This window comes from Protopterus annectens, chromosome 17.part0 (assembly GCF_019279795.1).
Source record: "Protopterus annectens isolate FY-2018-M chromosome 17.part0, PAN1.0, whole genome shotgun sequence".
NCBI lineage: Eukaryota > Metazoa > Chordata > Ceratodontiformes > Protopteridae > Protopterus > Protopterus annectens.
Genome location: NC_056751.1, coordinates 133,754,139 through 133,774,899, shown reverse-complemented (window position 1 = coordinate 133,774,899; position 20,761 = coordinate 133,754,139). Strand labels below are relative to the sequence as shown.

General features: G+C 40.8%; 1 protein-coding gene across 5 annotated transcripts in view; it reads right to left on the bottom strand.

Moving 5' to 3' along the window:
• LOC122791373 (aminopeptidase O (putative)) overlaps positions 1 to 20,761 on the bottom strand; it is a 2,634,672-nt gene that overhangs the window by 1,522,977 nt on the left and 1,090,934 nt on the right. The window lies entirely within an intron of this gene.

Below are 20,761 nucleotides of genomic sequence, written 5' to 3'. Positions count from 1 at the left end.
AAGAGAATGAAAGAATGAATGAATAATCATTTAATAACTGTATGCATTTTGTAGCACAAAGACTACAAAAAACTTTCTGAATCCAGTGGGCAATGGATGTCAGAACTTCCTGTAAGACTTGCTTTTATGCAAGTACCTCACATAAAATAAAAATGTGCAGGGAGCTCACAATATGAAAAGATGACTGACTCCATTTCTTTCTCCTAATCATAGCCTCTGGGCTATGTCCTTGCAAATGGCATATGACTGGGCGGGCCCCAATGCAGGGCCTCTTCCCAAAAGCCCACTGGCTTCCTGAGCTTTCAGTTCCAGCAACAAATAACAAGCTTTCCACTACAGCCTGCAGGGAAGAAACCTCTTCAATTTTTCCTGAAGCCAATGTTGTGAACTACACATGAGTATTCTCAGTATAAGAGAAATTGCATGTGGATCCCTCCCTAGTCCAACAGAGAGCAAAAATGACAGGTTAGTCTCTGACACCACTTTCAGCATCGTGTGGCATACAGAGAAAATGAAGTTCTTAGGATTGCATAATGTAAATAAATATAAACATTACAGCAGGCATAGTACCATGCACCTCATAGTGCGTAACACATTCATATCTGTAAAGATTTTAAATTGTTTCAAACATCCAGTTTCACTTTAAACCATTCTGTCTAAGTACTAGGCTTCCTAGGCTACATTTCACCTTTGCACTCACATAAAATTCATTCATTCAACTATAACATAACATAAAGAAACTTTAACAAATATGACAAAAGAATACAGAGAAAGGAAGGTGGCACTAGTACTGGAAAGACAGGAATGAAGTCAATCAGCCCAAAATGATATGGTGAGTTAGTCACACACCCTCACTCTGTTACTTCTGTAATTATAACCTGCGGGTTGACAGAAGTGAACCCCAACAAAACTCCTAAAAATAAAAAAAAATAAATGGGCCTCAGAGAGAGCAGCACTTATAGAAGAATGGCATTTAACAGGGATATGAATAATGTTGTTCTAACAAGCAAAGCTGAGTCTTAGAATATAAGTGTAGCTGCAAAACCAAAACTCAAAACTCTTCAAAATAACACAACAAATGTCAGAATGTATTAAACACAAACTTTACTACTTTTGGCAGTTTAACGGCACTGAGACTTCTTCAAAAAAATGATAAGTCAGAAAGTGCAGTATAAATAAGGTACAAACCCAGTGACATGACTTGAAATTACAATAAATAATTATTGAGGTGAATTAAGATAAATTACTAAAAAAAATTACTGTTAAAAATAGAAAACACATATACCATATCATACAACTTGGTCAATGTAAATCCTTTCTATCATAAAGGTCACAGTTCAGCAAGCTCTTTATACTTAATTAATCAATAATGCCAGGTGGATGTCCAGCATCTCATATAACATTTGCTTTCCAATAGACCTTTCAAATTAATATTTCTCCAAAGCTTTATACAGGTCTGAATTTCCCAATTTCCCTTTGCTATTTTTCAGTTATCTGTAATAAATCATATATATATATATATATATATATATATATATATATATATATATATACACACACACACACACACACACACACACACACACACATATATATATATATATATATATATATATATATATATGTTCATAGGTTCATACTAGGCTATCTGCCCTAGGGCATTTATAAGCCTAGCCAGAATGTGTTTGGCTTTCGCCACCCATTTTAAATTTATTTTGCTATGCCCTTTTTCGAGGTTAGTATACTGTGCCTCTGTCTAACAGTGACACAGAAGTGATACCCGGGGTAAACCTACGATCTCCCATCCACTCATCAAGATTCCTCTTGAAGAGAGTCAATGAGGGACTCTGCCTAACCTGGACTGGGATTTTATTCCAGAGTGAAGGGAGCCTCTGGGTTATGAATCTGTCCCTCCAGTATATCCTATTTATTTCAGTGCTGAGGTTCAAGTCTCTCGAGCGTAACTCGATGGGATTTGGATTTTCTGAGGTGCAGCATGTCCATTAATTCCAGGTTGGACATGGCTTTATACGTCAGGCACAGATCGCCTCTGAACAGGCGATATGCCACTGAGTAGAGCTGGAGTTTCTTTAACCGGGCAGCATATGGCATCTGTTTGAGCCCTTTGATCCTCTTGGTGAGGTACTTTTGGGGTCTTTCCAGTTGCTGCAGGTGTCTGGTAAGGTACATCCCAAAAGGGGCATTGTACTCAATTATGGGCCTGATGAGGGATGAGTAAAGAGGCACGATGATGTCCCCTGATCTAGATGTGAATCCCTTCATGATTAGGTGGGCTATATAAAATGTTTTTCTAACCACTTTGGCCACGTGGTTGTCAAATGAGAGATTGCTATCAACTTGGGTCCCCAGGTCCCTAATTACTTCTTCTGTACTTAATGGTTTACCACCTATGTGGTAATTTGTGGGCACTTTGTTTTTGCCAAAGGGGATGACTATACATTTTTTGGCATTTAGCTTGAGGCCATGGCTCTGGCACCAGTTGTCTGTTTCTATGAGGCCCTTTTGGAGGATGCTTGTGTCGGCTGGAGAGTCGATTATGGCACCCAGTTTGCAGTCATCTGCGAACTTGGTCAGCCAAAGTCCTTCCGTGCTGGCCTGTACCTCCGAGAAATATATACCGAACAAGAGAGGTCCCAGGACTGAGCCTTGTGGGACACCACTTGTAACTGGTTTGGAGTCTGACATGGCACCAGCAATTCTAACCATGTGGGTTCTGTCCTTGAGCCAGTTTGCAATTCATCTAGTGACATAGGGGTTTATATTTAAGCTGGTGAGCTTATCTATAATGCCCGAGTGGGGTATTGTATCGAAGGCTTTTGCGAGGTCCAGGTAGGCTGTGTGGACCACCTTCCCCTCGTCAATGGCCTTGGTGACTGTTTCAAAGAAATCAACAAGGTTTAAGAGGCAGGATCTGCCCTTAACAAAGCCAAACTGGGTAGGATCCAGTGTTTGTAGGTCCCCAATATCTTTATTTATGAGGTCCATGATGATCCTTTCCATAGCTTTGCAGACCAAGCTAGTCAGGCTTATGGGGTGATAGTTTCCAGGATCCGTTGAGGCACCACCTTTATGGAGAGGGACCACTGTTGCTGTACGCCACTCTTTGGGCACATATCCTGTAGTAAGGCTGAGATTGAACAGTAGTTTTATGTTTGGGTTTAGCTCTTCTTGGAGTTCATGTAGGGCGCAGCCGGGACACCGTCTGGTCCCATTGATGCTGTGTTTTTGCTTTGGAGAGGCGGCTCTTACCTGAGCATCTGAGATGTCAGGGGCAGCACTCTGCTGGGATAGATATTTGCCCTTTTGGTGGGGGGGGAGTTTGCGCTGAACCTGTCAGCTAGGATGTTGGCAATGTCTGTGGGTTCGGTGTATTTTTTGTCATTTTGCACTAATTCTGAGCATATCTGGGAATTACCACCCAGGTTCCTAACATAACTAAAGAAAGCCTTGTGATTATCCTTAGTGTCCTGTGCAATTTTCCTCTCGAAGCTGGCCTTAGACAATTTTATGTGTGCCCGTAGTTTTTTGCTAATACTGATCACTGATGCCTTCCCTTTTTGGGATTTTGCTCTATCATTTAGTAGCTTCCTCCTTCTATTGTATAGTTTGTTTATGGCTGGGGTCCACCAGACAGGACGTCTGCCTTTGGAGGATTGGGTCTTGGTTTTATTTGGGATCGCATGATCCATGCATTCCTGAAGGTGTTCATAGAATGAGTTTATAAAGGATTCTGCGGTCTGGGCCGTATTTTCCACAGGCCCGGGGGCTTTGAAGGATGCCACCTCAGTTTTGAGGAGTGTGAAATTTGCTTTAGAGAAGTTTTTCACTGTGGTTTTCTGGGCAGGGGGTGGGGTCGGGATGTGAATATCCAGTGAGATTAGTTTATGGTCTGATCTTACCAGTGAAAGATACACTTCTGTTCTGGAGCATAGAGTCCCCATGTTGGTGATGATCATGTCCAGTATGTTTTCCCCTCTTGTGGGAGTGGTAACAAGTTGTTCCATAGCATTTGAGTTTATAAATTCTGGGAACCTTTGGGCTAGGGTGTTGAAGCTAGAGTAATGCTCCCAGTCTATGTTTGGGTAGTTGAAGTCGCCCAATATAATGGTGTATGGAGAGACCTTCATATTTTCCAGTGTTCTCAGGAAGGCCGAGTGGGGTTCCTGGGTTTGGGAGGGTGGTCTGTAGCAGGCTATAAACTGGAAGGCAGTTTTACCCACTGTTAGTTGCACATGGATAGTCTCTGATGCTTCGTGCTTTGCCACCAACCTGGAGGTGTGGGTATCTTTGATGAATATCAATACTCCCCCTCCTTTTGTGGTTCGGTCCAAGTTTTGGAGCCGAAAAGCATGGTATGAGGTATAACCTGGTAGTGCTGGGGTGCTCTCGGGAGCCCTGAACCAGGTTTCTGTTACTGCACAGATATCGATGTTCTCCATGCTAAGGAGAGTTTCGAGTGCGTGCATCTTGAGGTTTAGACTTCTGGCGTTGAGTAGCATTACTCTTAGTTTCTTATCCCTTGTGATACCTATGGAGGTGGGTTTGTCTTTTGAGCCTTGCCTAAAAAAGGCACTATGGAGGTAGCAAGAGCCTTTGCCAATATCCGAAAGCCCAGGGGTGACAGGTGCAAGCCGTCCCTAGCGAAGCATCGTGGCTTGTCGAGCATATCATCCCAAGCTGACAGGCATTGGATCCCCTTTGAATGACATTGATCATCTTGTCTTCATATTGTGGCATCATTCTTGGTGAGGGTAAGATGCTACTCAAGGTCAGGGTCATACCGGCCTGGGCTACATGCTCAGAGAGCTCCTTTATGTCTCTTTTCATGTAGTCCAGGGAGGTACGTCTCAGGTCATTCACACCAGCATGGACAATGACCGAGTCATATTTGTACTTGCCTTATATATATATATATATATATACACACACACACACACACACACACATATACATATATATATATATATATATATATATATATATATATACATGATATATATATGATATATATATATAAATGCATATACACACACACACACACACACACACACATAGATATATAACCTATGAACCTATATATATATATATATATATATATACATGTCATCCATACTGTGAAGAACACGCAAGCTTTACTGTAATTTTTGCCACTATTAACAACTGCTTCCATCAAACATGCAATGCAGCACCATTACATTCAATAACTAAAACAAGTTTAAAAACACCACATCTTTCTTTCTTTCTTTCTTAACTAAAATGCACAGCAGGAAGTCATAATCATGAACCTGTAAACAGCAGTTTTTGTAACTTACCAAAACACTACTTCTGAAATAGAGAACATCAAAAGATATACAGCATGCCCTTTTTAACTACATTAAACATTACATAATTTGGGTGCCCACTAAAGGCATGTAAAAAAATCATGTGGTTTCTACAGATATTGCTGTTGTCTAAACACTGGTACTCATACAAACAAAACTTTTGAATGCACATACTCTTTTAATTACAACTCTAGGCAGGTGGTATATATTTAGCCAGATTTGTAATGCGTGATGGTTTTTGTGTTGGACAGAATAACAGAAAGAATTCACAAATATGTCTGGCAGTTGGCTTAGAGGATTACGGAGCTGTTAAGCTGTTTCCTGTGGTCCAGTTGTGAAAGGTTTGATTCCCTTAGCCTCCACCAACTTCACTTCACTGAGTGACTGTGAGCAAGACAGTTAGCCAGATACCACTCATGGGCTTACTCTGAAAAAGGTCTATGGAGATCAGTGCTCTATGCCAGAAAACAAATATAAATAAGTAAACAATGTGTGTGTGTGTGTGTGTGTGTGTGTGTGTGTGTGTGTGTGTGTGTATATATATATATATATATATATATATATATATATATATATATATATATTCACCAAAGCACTATTGCAGTTATAAAGGATTCTGCCTAATATCTTTTTGCTATTGACATTATGCAGGACATTAGGGAAGGGGTAAGGTGGCTACAATGTTAGAGTGAAAAGAATTAAAATGGCAAACAATGTAAGATGCTGACCTTACACCTGGCATCAATGATTATTCATGTATAAAGAACTTGCTAAAGCTGACTGGCATTGTAGTGTATGAAGTCTTCCACTTTTAGCTATTCATTGCAGTATTTTATGCATGTATTAATGCATTTTAATAATTATCTCTTTATTATATGCTATTTAATTGATGTTTTAGTACTGTGCCTGGGTTTCTACCTTATTAAAACAGCACTTTGAGGTTTTTCATATTTTATGAAGACAACTCGGCTTTGTATTAGAACAGTATCTCGCAGGATGCGCAGTAGCAAGTCCTGCCTAAACCCCACCCACCATCCAACAATCGGTGACATCTTAGAAAAGTTAAGCAATATTCATACTGATGGCAGCATGAATATTCATTGTCTATTTGTAGCCATATCTCGAGTGGCAAAAGGTGTGGAGTAGCATACAAATGACTGCCATGCACATTTGACAGTGACACTTGCCCATAGTACAGCGCAGGCAGGAATGTAGTGTGATCTTGGAGTTGGTATGTTTAAGTAGCAGGGGTGCTGGGGGGCTTGCCCCCCTGCAGAAATGAAGAAAAAAAATAATACTTGAAGTTATAGTGCTTTTTATTTAGCACTCCTTCTATAACACCGCTCAACAGTCAATGTATGCATGATGTCACACTGAAATCTGCATGGCTGTTACTCATGCATCTTTTCCATGCCATGACACACCCATTTCACCTGTCAAACACTGAAGCCATGCCCACTTCTGCATAGACTGGCCTGTTAAGTATTGTACTAATAAAAAGCCGACAACTCAATACCATTAAGGAGAAGTGTTTTTCCTAATCTGAGGGATTTTTAACAGTTTTTTTGACAGAGTCAAATCAAAATACAAAACAAATGGCTACCTAGTTAGAGAGACAGTTTATTTTCAAAGTGGGATGGCAAACTTGTTAGGAAAATGAAACAAACTGCTCTGCTTCCTAATTTCTTCAGTCCTTGAGACATCAGCTCAAAGTTGTTTCTACACAAATATATTAAGTGCAAAACTGGGTAGATTCTGTATACTCAGGTGCCTTACAGTAGTTTCACCTGCTTTATTTCTACACTTTAAGTTTTCAAATGTAATCAAACATTTTAAAAGTTGACTGTAAAACTACAAAATATGTTTTGAGATGTATAATAAATACATATACAGTTTGCTATTACAGTAAAGAGACTTCCAAACGAATAAGCAAAATATGCTTTTGCATGCAAACCTACACCCACTGCACACATGTAATTATATGTACCAACTCTGAAGATGTGCTTTCTCAGAGATAAAATTAATATTTCGCTTTCAATCAAAACAAAGTATTTATTTTATTCTGACATAGTGCATCTTTATTTTTAATAATATATGTTACTTTTTGAACGAACACCCAAGTTAAATCATTACATGTTATGCTGCAACTTGAGTTTACATACATTAACAGAAAAAAAATTAACAGCTACTGCCGTACAGTATATGTTTATGTCTTAATTTTAACAATTTTCATTCACACCAGCATAATATAAATTGCTCAGTTCCTGCTATTTCTTGAACTTCCTCCTTGCTTCATAATCATTCTTTTCCACTTTGTATTATAACCCTCTGCTTGTGTTATGTATATGAGCCTTAACTGTGTAGCTCTAAAATATCTCATCAAATAAGGTTAAAGCTTATATCAACTTATCCCACTTAACTCTTGCCCTCTTTCTCTCCCAGATAAATTGCTTCAATTCTTTATTAATTATTGTCCACAACTTCTGCTCAGGTTGATAAAAGTATGTCTGACCCAATATTTTCATTGCTGGTATCTTACTATCCATGTTCATAAATAAGGGTTTCTAGTTTCTCAAATTTTCTATTGCGTTTTAGTCTCTCTCCAAATATCCTTAGCTGCCATAACAAACCTTTTTAATTCATACTCCTAAATACTTCATCTTATCATGTCCTTATAAATACGAGTATTGCCAAACCAATTTGTGTGTAGGTATATAATTTACTGCTATAGTCTCTGTTTTATCTTCATTAATTTTATATCCCAAAAAGACTTGAAACTGTCTCAAAATATTCCACAATAATGAGATGCCTTGTTCTAGTTTTATCAGGTACAAAATAATATCATCTGCAAATAAAGCCAACTTTTCTTGACTACCATACCAATTATATCCTTGTGCTTCTGAGTCCCTTATTTTCCTTGCCATTGGCTCTAAAATTAAATCATATAACAAAGGGGGAAGATGATTCCCCCTGCCTGGTTCCTCTGTTTCAACAGCTTATCTGAGAGGAACCCTCCCACTTCAGTTCTTGCCTCTGAACCTTCATGTACCCTTCTAATTAATCTTATTATTCTATCTGTAAATGCAAATGCTTCCAATGCCCTACTCATAAAATTCCAGCTTACTCTGTCAACTGTTTTCTCTGCATCATATTGGCAAACAATTTTTTCTCCATTCCCATGCTGGCTTAATTCTTAGAAAACTGCGCGCTACATTATGAATATAGCTTTCTGTACAGTTGTTACTATTCTCCTGAGGGACGTGTCCTCCAAATCCTAGTCTCACTTTATCTCTTGAACCCCCTCTGCAATTTTATTATATATCTTCAATTGCACTTATAAATAACCTCTTCCTTCAGTTATGTACATAAGCCTTAACTCTATAGTTTTAAAATACCCCTTTAAATCAAGTAGCCCTAAAACTCCTTGTTCTATGGAAAGGATCAATTTATCCCATTTAACTACTGCTCTCTTCCCTTCCCAAATTAATCCTTTCAACTGTTTATTCTCATTCATAATTTCGCCTCCAGATGATAGAAATAAGTCTGACCCTCAATATAAGACTAAAATGAATTCCAGCATTTTCAATATTTGTATCTTAATACACATGTGCATAATCAAGAGCTTCCAGTTTTTTAATTTTTGCATTACTATCGGTTTAGTCACTTCTCTCATATCCTTAGCTATCATAACAGGAGTCTTTCCAGTCTATACACCTATATGCTTCATCCTATTATGCCTCCATAAGTGTGGACACTGCTGAATCAATTCATGTGTAGGTGCATAGAATACTGCTATTGCTTTTGATTTATTTCATTTATTTTACATCCTGAAAAGACCTAGAACTGTCTCAAAATGTTCCACAATGCCAAAATGACCCTTTACAACTGTATCAAGGGCAAAATAATATTATCTACAAATAAGGATACATTTTCTTCTTTACCACACAGGTTATATCCTTAAATTTGTGAGTCCCTTAATTTTTTGCCACTAGCTCAAACACAGCTTGTCAGAGGGGAACCCTCCCACCTTAACTCTTGCCTCTGAGTCTTCATATATATCCTACTTATTAACCCTATTATTTTATCAGGGACTGCAAATGCTACCATTGCCCTGCTCATACAACTTCCAATGACTCTATCAGTGTTGCCAAATATTTGTCTAGCCCCCCCATAAAACCAAACTAATCCATATCTATCAATGCTGTTAACACTTTTGTCATTGTCTTAGCTAATACTGGCATAAATACTGTATAAACATAGCTTAAAATTGAAATATATGTGTTTTAATATGAACCTGGATCTGAAGAGGCTTTATCCTCTTTTATTAATAAAACTACCACTGTTTTTTTCTAAGATGCTGCTACTGTCGGACTTCCAAATGGCTACACACAGAGTAACAGCTTAATTTCAACTCTCTCAGTGTGAAAAAAGAAACTCAGAGGAGACAGACAGTGAACGTGCCTTTCTGGGTAAATTTTAGTAACTGGCTAGTAAGTGCACTGCCTGGATGCCAGCAAAAAAGAAATTCAGAGAAGCCAAAAGAAAATCAATCACAAAAGATGAGGAGAAAGCACTGACTGGGAAGAACTCTGCAGCTGTTCAGCAAAAAGCAGTTCAAGCTCCAGCTTTGGTGTAAGACATGACTTCCAGTAACCTAGGGGAAAAATAAGTCAAATGTACTCAAGAGCTTATTAAAATAAACAAAGCACTGAAGGGGTATATCAACTCACATAACAAATGGCTGGAACAAATAGAAGAAGCTTTAAACAGATATTCAGATGAGGTGATAAAACTTCAAAAATCAGAAGTTGAAATGATGAAAAGGCTGGCTGAATATGAGACTGCTCAAGAAGAGATACTTAAAAATAATAAAATGAGAGGACAAAGAACATAGGGAAACCTGAGATTTTCTGCTTTAAGGAACAGAATGGATTAATTTTATAAAAGCACAAATAAGCAAGTGAATGGTATTCCACAGCAGAAGTTGTAACTGAAAGGGCATACCATGTGTATTCTCCAAACCTGGCCATGATGAAGCAACCTAGACCTTTAATAGTAAAGATGTGATCCTACCAGCACAAGCTGTTGTGTCCAGCTATTTTTAGGATATTCTTTCTTGGAGGGTCAAAATCATTTTTGATGCAGAACATGTTAAGGAGGAAATAAATGAAACAGAAGGAGATTCTGCTTCTTTTACTTCTGTCAACAAAGCCCACAGACAGACTGTGCCAGTGAAAATTTTCACAATGTTTCAACCAGGAGTATGTTGGAAATACAGTTAAGACTGGATTTGGGAGCTGGAGATCAGGAAGAAATCCAGAAACTCAGAAATTGACAAATAAATGTGGGATTACAAAGCATTAATTATATTTGTGAAAGATGACAGAACAGGAAAACCTGGAAATACTGGACTTTTTTGACTTTGTTAAACTTGTAGGGAACTCCAAAGCGTATGTCCTATTTTATGTCATTAATGCTTGGAAGAACATTTAGGAGAGTGGAAGAGGAAGGAAGGAGTTATCTGTAAGTAAAACAACATTTTGTTCCCAACACTAGTGGTTTTATAATGCATGATATAATCTGCATACTATAAAGTACAGCTTTCTAAGTTATTTTCAAGTGTAATAGGGATACTAAAGTAAACAGGTACCCCTGTTATTTCCTTCTCCTTGTTCTGTTTTAAGAAATGTAGGCACTGCAAAAAAGAAAAAATGAAAAGTCTGGTCAAAGGAGTATGATGCAAGAAATATTAGTGTGCTTTTTCTTACTCTTGCATGGGGGATTTGGATTAAGGCCCTTGGCTTGATCAAGTAACAAGTTTTAAGAGGAAGCAAATAAATAAAAGAAAACACCAAATATAATAAAGATGCTGCTACTCTCCTCCTTAAATAATGTTGTACAAAGCCTTCTAGATCTTTGCCACTCTCTCTCTCCTGATGTATAATTTTCTGGACACGTCCCTTTTGACTGATTACATATCACTACTTCTATTTGATTAATTATATATCACTACTTCTATTTTGTGTTTTCCTATTTTAACAGTTAACTGTTGAGACTCATCTTCCTCTAACATTGGCATAACTAAATCTTCTATAAACATCTCCATTTGTGCTTGCTCTTGGTGCCTGCATTTTTCTGATTTATACAAAACGTCATACAATTTCTGAGACATCTATAATACATATGCAGGATATACGGTTATTTTTCAAGTCAAACGCTCCCCTATATCTGACTACAACTCTTTTTCCTTTCTGCTGCCTAAGGCAGTGTGGTAAAAGTTTTTGCACTCTAGAGTAATTATCAAAGCTAGTTGTTTAACAGCAACCTTTTCAAATTCATGCATGTTGTCCAACTATTCCCTTATTTTTCATTTAGCATTCTGCAATGGTTCATCCTCTTGTTCTGTGAGATTCCCCTTCTTTTGCAATACTCTGTCTTTTGTCAAACCTAAATAACTCCTACTACTTCTTTTCCATAACCTACAGATTCATGTTGACTTACTGAACAACTTTTGTTCAAATAAAAACACCTCTGGTGATCACAAATGCATTTTGTGTAGGTGGACAAGCCCCTCTACACCCCACATGCTGGGAGAGAACCACCACAATCCCTGCTTATATCTATCAAATCCAAGGATGAAAAACAGTGGAGGAAATTGCAACCTCAGAAACTGTCAAAAGTTGTTTTTTGGCCATTACACCTCAATCAAACACAGCATTTGATTTAAAGCAGTTCGGTAACTTGACATGCTCCCAGTTCTACCATGCACTTAAAGACCATTTTCATTTTATTTCACTCACTAGCTATCCCTCTTAATATAGTCTCCATCTTCCCTAATAATTCTTGAACCATGCCCACTACCCATTCATTAAATTCATCTAATTTTAACAGACCAGTAGGAAAGCGCCAATGATTAATTTTTACATCACTACCTTGCATTTTTATCCTTGATTACTGGTGCATGATCTGATAAGTTATTGGATGGGTCTCAATGTTTTCAATTACATACACACACTTCTATAAAATATCATTTCTATCCAACCACCTCAATTATTTTATCTTAGGGAACAATATGTAAATTGACTCCATGCTACTGAATTCACATCTTTCGTATCAAATATTCTCATACATGTTTTTAGAAATCTACCTTTTCTTCTTACATTTTCCCTTCTACATCCCCCAATATATCCTTACTACTGAAAATCAGGTTCTAATCCCCACCTGTAACTAACATTCCCTGCTTAAACCTTATTATTGCCCCCTAAATTCTCCTAAACTCAATAACAGCAGTTTTAAGTGGAATATAAATGCATGCCAGCAAAACCCTTCTCCACTGCTAATAATCCCTTGCTACCAAAAATCTACCATTACTGTTCTTTTTTTCTTTTATGACTATAATCAATATTATTGTTCTGTTTCCTTTGTTCCAGATACTCCTATGAATGCTCACCCTGAAACCATTTAATTGTCAAATTTACATGTTCATTTCTATCAAACTGCATCTCCTGTAGCATGGCTATTTGCACCCTCCACTTCTTAATATAATTCAATATTTTTTGCATTTTTTCTATTGACATAAGGCCATTTACAATTCATGTTAGTACTAACAGAACAGCCATTCTGATAAATCGTCATTATGCCAACATATTATACTTGACAGCTCTTTTGAACATATGCTTCCATCTTGTAGCTTAGATGCACACACTAATATACGGAAGGCTAATCTTACATGTAGCTGTTTCTTCACATCTCAGTTTGGATCCATGTCACATTTTCCTAGATTTTTCAATTCAGCAAGAAATCTCAAAATAACAAAAAAAAAAAAAACATATTTAAAAACTTTTCCCCTTCTAATTCACAGCAAATTAAAAAACTATATACACTTTCCAAAAAGAAAGCTATCTCTCTATATGTAGGAACATTTTCTCCAAATCAACAGCTATACCCGCGCAAGTATTACATATTATTATAAGTTAAGGTTAACCATATTAACATGCATATTAGAGCTTATATTCCCACTTACTCAGACTGCTCTCAGTTCTTAAATTATTTATACAACACCCCAGATATGAAAATTACTTGCATGTTTTCAAACAAAATTATGTTTATCGTTAAGAAAAAGTACACTTGCTAACCTTAAAAATAATAAAATTGTGCACCTTTATATTTAGTGTATTAAAGTACTAAAGTTGATGGTGAGGACTTGCTTGTAAGGTTATTCACTTCTCATAGTTCCATACTTCTTTCATAACTCACAATTTCAAACTTAATTTCTTTCTTTATTTTTTTATTTTCACTGAAATCCTTGCCACTATCCCATTTAAAAGTCATCTACATTGTAACTTGTAGTTCCACATAAATCATTACGGAGAACACACAGTCAAGAACTCTCATAATTAATGGTTCATGTCTCAGGCTGCATGTCTTCAGCAATAAGCAAACACTAGTAGATAAACCTTTACTTTGCAAATGCAAAAAAAAAAAAAAGAACGATCATTACCCATGTTTTCATTATTTTCTCTTGTTTTTTGTATGTTTTTACTTAAAAAACATGCTTACAACACAGCTTCATACTTCTTACTTTACTTTTTATTTTCACTGAACTACTTGCCAACATCCCTCCAAAAATAAAAGTACAGCAAATCTGACAGACTTGCTGAAAGGTTACTTAACACACACTTTCCAGATTTCTCATAACTAACTGTCTGCACGTACAGGATGTTTTCCTTCTGCCAAAAAGGAAGTGCTAGTGGAAGATCCCAGGTAATTGCTTTGCAAATGCAAGAAAGAACTACCATTTTCATCACTTCCTCTTGGTTTTCTGTATTTAATTAAAAAAAAAACTGTGTGTGTGTGTGTCTTTCAGCTTTTCCCAGTTAGGGGTCGCTACAGCGGAACTCCGGTCCGCTCATGACTGGCAGCGGATTTTTACAGTGCCGAGTTGCCAGCCCGACGCCCAACCTTCAACGAAGGCACGCCCATTCACGCTCGCACCTACCTGCATGTCTTTAGCGTCACTTTACCGAGGGGAGGACATGCAGACTCCACACAGAAGGCGCTCCAGCCGAGAATCGAACAGGAGAACCTCTTGCTGTGAGGCGACAATGCTAATCGCTGCACCATCACGGTCCTATAATTAAAAAAAACTGTGTATAGCTTAAATTAAAAACATTAATCTAGAAATTTTCCTTCATAAAACAGGAAGTTATCATCTTTTAAATCTATATATCATAAGATCAATCCACATTTATTCTCCCTAAAACAAAAATAAAAAAATATTATACTAACTTTAATTTGCTTCTTTCCAGTCTGTATTAATATAGTGCAAAACCTGAATACATTACAATTAAGAAAGAGAACTTTCTTACCTTAATATCAGTAGAATAGTCATGAATCCCTTGTAATTCTAATCCCATCTTGCATTTAAAAAGCATCTAAATCCATACTACACAGGGCTACTTTATACTCATAACAAAATATCAAGCAATTTATACAAGGACACATAAAAACAAACATTAATAAGAACAAAACTGTTTTACTTCCAGTCACTTCTTCAGTACCTTCATTGTGCTTCTAAACATTAATGACATAAAGTGGGGTTTTGGTCTAAAGCTTTCCCACTAGCACATCAACAAGTTTCCACTTTTTCGTCTGCTTGCCCTTACAGAACAAAAAGTTATGTACTCACCATAATGTTCAATGTATGTAGTCCATCTCGCCTCACATTCTTACCCATGGGATCGGAGCCGAATATCGGCTCCGACTCGGTCAATCGTTTCTAGCTCGAAGTCTTCTATTGGCTGGGCTAAGCAGGTATCCCATGGTGCACTGCTCCATATCCCCAGATCTAGTTTGCTGCAATACTCATTCATACCCCATGCATACACAACATCCAGATAAAAAAAAAAAAAGAATAAGCTAAAGTAAAGGGAACTCTGTAGATAAAAAACAGATCCTCCAGGAAGGGGGACGGTGGGAGGGTAAGTAAGAATGTAAGGCGAGATGGACTACATACATCGAACGTTATGGTGAGCACATAACTTCTTGATGTTATGTAGTCCTATCTCGCCTACATTCTTACCCGTGGGACAGCATCCCTAGCACCTACATCCTGGATCATTGGAAAATACTCCTGAGTACTGCGGAGCCAAAGGACGACCTGCCCCTAGAAACCACGTCCAATTTGTAATGAGAAGCAAATGTGTGAGGAGAAGCCCAAGTAGCCGCAGCACATATATCATCCATTGACAATCTGGCTTGATAGGCTGTATCTGTAGAAACAGCTCAAGTAGAATGAGCCTTGACTGAAAATGGCAGATCTTTTCCTCCTGTTTGGTAGGCGAAAGAGATGCAACTACATATCCACCTGGATATGGTGATCTTGGAGACCGGGTACCCAATTTTGTTCTCCGAAAAGGAGATAAATAGTTGATCCGACTTCTGGATATCCTTTGTTCGGTGCAGATAGAAACGTAACTGTCTGTGTACATCCAACTGATGAAATTTAAATTCTGCCTTGTTTGAAAATTGAGGAAAGAATACAGGCAACTCAATGGATTGATTAGGATTAGACAGGGAAGCCACTTTAGGAAGAAAAGAAGGGTTTGGTCTAAGAGAAACCCTGTCCTTATGGAAGATTAAGTATGGAGGTTTGATAGACTGGGCTTGAATTTCTGAAACTCGCCTTGCTGAAGTGATTGCTGTTAAGAAGGCTGTTTTCCAGGTCAAGAATTTCAATTCACAGGTAGCTGTGGGCTCGAAAGGTGGTGAAGTAAGGGCTTGTAGAACAAAATTGAAATCCCAGGGCATGATAGGTTTGGAGACCGGAGGACGGAGTAACAGAGTACCTTTCAGGAAAGCCTTGCAGAGTCTATGAGCCATGAGACTAGGCTCATTAGCCACATGAAAATCACTGCCAATTGAACTTTGATGGTAGCTGATGCAGAACCCTGATGGAAAAGCATAGACAAAAACTCCAAGACTGAAGCAATTGGAGCTGTGTAAGGATCAATTCCTTGGGTATGCGCCCAAACAGAAAATCTCTTCCATTTGCTAGAGTAACTCTTCCTAGTAGATGGCTTATGAGAGGAAGATAAAATGTGAACCACTTCTGGTGAAAATCTATGAAGCCTAACTAACGACGGAAGTGGAGTAGCCAGGCTGTCAACCGGAGGGTTATCAGAGAAGGGTGGAACTGTCCCGACATGTGTGTCAGTAAATCAGGTTGAGGGTCCAGGATCCAATGAGTGTCCACAATGTATGGCTGAAGAAAGGGGAACCAGACTTGATGAGGCCAGTCTGGAGCAATCAGAATCATTCTGCTTCCCAAGGATTGCGCGTTCTGAATCACCTTTGACAGCAAGGGAAATGGCGGGAAAGCATAAAGTAGACCAGAGGGCCAATCGTGAACCAGAGCGTCCCTGGGTGACTCCCCCTGTGGGGGGATCAGCGTGAAGTAGTTGCTGCATTTGGCATTGAGGGGGCTGGCAAAAAGGTTGCAGCAAGGCTGACCCCATCTGCTGAAGATTCGTTCTGCAATCAGATGATTCAGGGACCACTCATAAGGCATCAGAATAGCTCTGCTTAACCTGTCCGCAATCACGTTGAACTTCCCCGGAATGTGCGTTGCCACCAGAAAACGTTGGGAAGTTATTGCCCACTTCCACACTCGCATGGCCTCCCTGCACAGGGGGTAAGACTTGGTTCCCCCTTGCTTGTTTAGATACCACACTACTGACATGTTGTCCGAGTGTATTGCAATCGTCCCTAGAGGTAGAAAGCTCTGAAGTGCCTGCAACGCAAGTAGCCCTGCTCTCATCCCTAGGACATTGACATGCAGATGTATCTCGTGATCTTGCCACGTGCCTTGGACTGTCCTGCCAAGATAATGCCCCTGCCACCCCATCTGGGAGGCGTCCGTGGTCACTGTGGCAATCGGGATGGGTGAACTGAAGGGCCTTCCCCCGTACAAATTGTTGGTGCAAAGCCACCAACTGAGGTCCTGTTTGCATCTGTCCGTGAGCAAAATGGGGTGGGACAGTGGAAATTTTTGGAGAGACCATTGAACAAAGAGAAGCCAGTGGAGAAGTCTCATATGCAATCTTGCAAGGGGGACCAACATAATTGTTGCTGCCATGGTCCCCAGGAGTTTGAGAACCCATCTTGCCTTCGCTTTCCTCAGGGGCATCAGGATGTGTATTTGCTTTTGTAAGACACTGACCCTCTCCTGCGGTAAAAATGCTCACATTCGAATGGTGTCTAATTCTGCGCCTATAAAGGTGACATGCTGCGAGGGCAACAAAGCAGATTTTTCCCAATTTAGTGTTATGCCCAGCTGTTGACAGAGTGATGGTAGCGTCCCTGGTTTGGACTAGTTGATGCCTGGTGGGGGCGGTAAGGAGCCAGTTGTCCAGATACAGAAACACTCGGAATCCCTGACGTCCTAAGTGAGCCGTCACCACTGCCATACACTTGGTGAACACCCTGGGGGCTGTGGTGAGACCAAAGGGCAGGGCTTGAAACTGGAAATGACTGGCTCCCAGCCGGAAGCGTAGGTGACTCCTGGATGTTCTGTCCATTTTTACATGGTAGTAAGCATCCTTGAGGTCGATGCAGCACATCCATACCTCCTCTTCCAACAATGGGAGAATCGATTGTAGTGTGACCATACGGAACTTGGACTTCTGTATATAGTTGTTCAGTTGGCTGAGATCTAATATGGGTCTCAGGTCCCCTGTTCTTTTCGGCACCAAAAAGAATCTTGAGTAAGTCCCTAATCCGATTTGGTCTGAGGGGACATGCTGGATGGCTCCTTTTCCTAGCAGCTTTAAAACCTCTGAGGCTGCTTGATCCCTTTGACTGGGTGGAATGTCTGGAATTTTTCTGATTGAAGGGGGGGTTTGATGTAAATGGAATGAGGTAACCTCCGAAAGTTATTCGTAATACCCATCGGTCCTGGGTGATGCTGTTCCAGGCTTCCTGATATAACAAAATTCGACCCCTGACTGGCTCCGGATAAGCACAGCCTGGCACTCCCTCAGGAACGAGAGCAGGGAGAGCCGCGAAAGGAATCGCGGTCTCCCGAATTGTGGGGGCCCCCTCTGCCTCTAGGGCAGCGTCTCCCTGAGTAACCTCCCCCTCCTCTGCCTCTGGAGGGGGACTCACCTTGTGCGGCAGGAAAAAACCTCTGTGATTTCTTGAACCACATCTTCCCCCCTGCTGGGCCTTGGGGTAAGGCCTAGAAGGAAGGGAAAAACGGACCCCTATGGCAGACAGGGTCTTTCCCTCTTGCTCGCACCTGGTGAGGGTGTCTTTCACTTTGGTCCCAAACAAAGAAGAACCATCAAAGGGGGCGTCAGTGAAGGAAGACTTGAAGACCTCCGCAAAGTGACACATGCGCAGCCAGGCTTGCCTTCGAAGGGCAACTCCTGAGCTTGCTGCCCTACTCGCACCCTTGGCTGCATACGAAATGAGCCGCATGGAGGAGTTGACAATGGAATTGAGGGTAGACACCTGGGCATTAACCGTCTGGGCCACCGCCTCAGGGATGTTACCCACAAGAGTATCTCCTAACCACTTGAGGAGATCTCTCTGGAGCCGACTGAAATGAGACAGATAATTCAGCGACTGTAAGGTAAAGGTTGCTGACAAGAGGGTACACTTCCCGTACCGGTCCATGGTCCTAGACTCCTTGTTAGGGGATGGACGGAGGAAGAGGTCTCCGCTACTTCCTTCTGAGTGGCTACCACCACCACCATGGCATCTTCAGGGACTCCTTTGGACAAGAACTCCTTATCCTGGGAAGCAGAAAGAAACTTGTTGGGACACCTGGGTACGGGCTCCACAGAATCGGGGTTTTCCCACACCCTTCGACAGATTAAATCAAGGAGCTCGTCAAAGGGTGGGGACACCCAGGAGGCAGAAGGCTCAGCACCAAAGGCCTTAAGGAAGACCGACTCCTCCTCAGAAGGGGCTTTGGACGGCCAGTCACCTCTTTGCTTCAGTATCTCCAGGATGTCAGAGAAGGAAACAACATCAGAGGATGACTTGGGGGACCCCTCCAATTCCTAGAGGTCAGTATCAGAAGTGAGGGACTCATCCTGGGAGTCTATGTGCTTCCTCTTGCACATTTTCTTTCTAGGGGGCTCTTCAGGCACGAACTCTGAAGGGCCCTCAGAAAGTTGGGGGCCACTTGTGGGGGTAATTCTAGGCCTTGGCGCTCTGCTGTCCATGGATAGATGATGGTCAGAGGCTCCCATCCGGAGTGGTGGGGACAGAGTGACCGATCTGCCTGATGTAGCCGACAATCTGGCCAGCGCAGTCCGCATGGCCTCGAAGGCTGGTCCCCCCGAGTCTGAGGACCGGTCAGCTTCCGAGACCATGACGGGAGTCGGAATTCCCCGAGCTGAGGCACCGAGGGAGAGACTCGGAACCGAAATATGTCCGGAGATATCCTCTTCGGGCCCGACTAAAGAATCCCGAGTCCCGAACCCCGAGGATGGAGCCGATGGGGTCGGAGCCGATGTCTGTACTGATGGTGCCGGAGGGGCCATTGGAACCGGACTAGGAACATCACACGGCGTGGAGCACTCCAGCTCCAAAGCCACAGATGCGCTCGGAGGAGGATTGATCGAAGCAGGGGTCGTGATGGGCTCCGGAGCCGACTGGGCCAGTGCCAAAAACAATTTTGCCAAAACCGGTGACTGGAGGAGCCTCTGGACCACCCTATCAGCATCCACATCCGAAAGGGTCCTGGAGGATTTGGAGGACAGGGAGGGAGATCGAGATCTCTTCTCAGGAGAGACTGGTCTGAGACTGGGTGATCGGCTCCAAAGAGGTTCCAATATAATATGAGCCGACGCCAGTTCCATCAACACCGACACCTCCTGCGGCCCCGAGGACAGTGGAGCCAAGGAGGTCCATGCAGTTTTTGTAACTTTCTCCGGAGGCTCTGAAGAAGCTGACGGAGCAGGAGATCTCTTTTTAGACTTGGATGATTTAGACTTAGCACTGGGAGAAGAATCTAAGGCCTCTTCAAAAGAGGGTTTCAAGAGTCCCTTTAGGATCAGCTTATTCTTTCTCTCTTGGAGCACTCTGGGACTGAACGCATGGAAAAAGCTGCAGGACTCCTGCAGATGAATGGCTCCCAGGCAATAGACACAAAAAGAATGCCCATCGGTGATGGACATTTTGTACCCACATTTTGAGCACTTTTTGAAACCGGAAGGTTTGTGCTATTTGGAATCTTTAGACATATTCACAAGAAACACCAACGATGCAACCTAAGAGAAAATCTGACAGGAAAACTCACAGACACTCAACACCACAAAAACACGGGAATCAGTTAAAAGTGAAACAGTGCACACACTCTGGAGAGACACATTGAGACCAACTATGTCAAAAAGCCTCTAACTAAAACG